Here is a 2,053-nt window from a genome sequence, read left to right as displayed (position 1 = left end):
TTTTATATTAAAAAAAAATCAAGTTGAAGAACAAATTTCAATAGTTAAATAGTAAGGAATATATAAACACTTAACTTGGAACACTTTTTCCTCATAACAGTTTTAATTCCAAAGCCTAAAACCTTTTAAACATGATTCAATTGAAAGATGTTTCTCGCTTTTATTTTGTTTATGCATATCAACCAGTTACAACCCCAATTCCCAAAAAGTTCAAACACTGTAAAATGTGAATAAAAACAAAATGCAATGATCTGAAAATACTTCACTCCCAATGGCACCTAAAAAGCACATCAAATGCCGGAAAGTGATGCATTTCATATACATTTAATGAAAAATATCCGCTCATCTTAAATTTGATGGCAGCAACATGTCCCAAAAAAGTTAGGATCGAGACAAGAAAAAGCTGGAAAAGAGCTCCCGAGGGAGGCAGAACGTCTCTGAGGTAAAGGTGAGCAGAGGTGAGGCAATCTGAAAAGAACCGCAGCTGGAATCTGGAGACATCTCTGAGTGAAAGGTACATGGCTGAAAATTGTTATTGGATGCATGTGATCTTCTTGCCATAACAAGGCTCTTAATCAAAAACAGCCATGATTCTGTCATGGAAATCACTGATGGGCTTAGGAACACGTCCAAAAATCATCGTCTGTGAACAGACTTTTCCATGCCAACCACAAACAGAAAAGAAGAAGAAGACACGTGTGAACGTGATCCAGAAATGCCCCCGTCTTCCCTGAGCCAAAGCTCATTTAATTTGGACTGAGGCCAAGTAGAAAACCCTTCCATGGTCACATGAATCGAAATTTGGCAACGTTTTTTGTTTTAAATCATTGAGAGGAGAGGGACCATCCAGCTTGCAACCAGTACTCAGTTCAAAATCCTGCATCTCTGACGGTATGGGTGTGCATTAGTACTGTACCTATGAGACCGACAACTTGCACATCTGGAAAGGCAGTGGTGAAAGGTACATGCAGGTTTTAGAGCAACATATGCTGCGATCCCGATTATGTCTTTTGCAGGGAAGACCTTGAATATTTCAGGAAGACAATATTTTAATCCACTTAATTAGCACATGTTCAACCTTAATGGAAATTCATTTTAATGGAAGACTTACACCAACCATGTGCACTTAGTCAAACAGACAGCATAATGGAAATAATTTAATGCAATGTTTCTCTGTTAGGTGGCAAATTATATGTTTATGTTTATGTATTTAGCAGACGCTTTTATCCAAAGCGACTTACAAATGAAGATTTAACAAGCTATATAAAGCTAACAATAAACTACATAGAAGGAACTCACTAGTCTGACTATGTCAGAGGTGACAGAGTAGAGATAGGGTGCAGGCATAGAAAGTGCAGAAAGATAAAGTGCAGCGATAGAGGGGGTAGGGAAGTACAAGGTAAGTGCTAGGATAGGAGATGCTCTCTGAAGAGCTGGGTTTCTTGAAGATAGACAGGGACGACCCTGTTCTGGTAGTGCTCGGTAGGTCATTCCACCATCGTGGGACGACCCATGAAAAGAGTTTGGATTGGCGTGGTGTAGGTACTGCTAGACGACAATCCGGGGACGAACGGAGGGACCGAGTTGTGACATAAGCCTTTGCAAGAGCATTCACGTAGATGGGAGACGTTCCATTAAGCACTTTGCAGGCTAATGCGGGCAGCCAACGGAGTTCAATGAACAGAGGGGTGACGTGTGCTCTTTTAGGCTGAAAATAAGTGGAGATGCCGGGGATTGAACCCGGGGCCTCATACATGCAAAGCATGCGCTCTACCACTGAGCTACATCCCCTTCTGTTACACCTTCTGTAATTAAATCAGATCAATGCAAATCTATTAAAAAAAAATCTAAAAACTGATGAGTTTCCATGCAAAGAAACATTGCATTAAAAAGGTCCATTTGCATTCAATTTCATTCAAAAATTGTGTTTTATTCAGATATGTATTAAAAAACCTTTTAAGGTATCAGTGTATCTCATTTCTTTTTCGAGCGGCTAGCCTTTAAACTTAAAAAGGCTACAAAAAGGAATGACTATTGTTAGTATTATGGGCAC

At 39.6% G+C, this 2,053-nt stretch overlaps 1 non-coding gene across 1 annotated transcript; it reads right to left on the bottom strand.

The window, feature by feature from the left end:
• Positions 1 to 1,719: 1,719 nt before the first annotated feature.
• Positions 1,720 to 1,791, bottom strand: trnaa-ugc (transfer RNA alanine (anticodon UGC)). The gene has a single exon. It is a non-coding gene; the product is annotated as a tRNA-Ala (tRNA).
• Positions 1,792 to 2,053: the final 262 nt, after the last annotated feature.

This window comes from Leuresthes tenuis, unplaced genomic scaffold (assembly GCF_036924035.1).
Source record: "Leuresthes tenuis unplaced genomic scaffold, fLeuTen1.0.hap1 SCAF_16, whole genome shotgun sequence".
NCBI lineage: Eukaryota > Metazoa > Chordata > Actinopteri > Atheriniformes > Atherinopsidae > Leuresthes > Leuresthes tenuis.
Note: the sequence above shows the minus strand (reverse complement) of the source record. Positions and strands in the feature narration are given on the sequence as shown.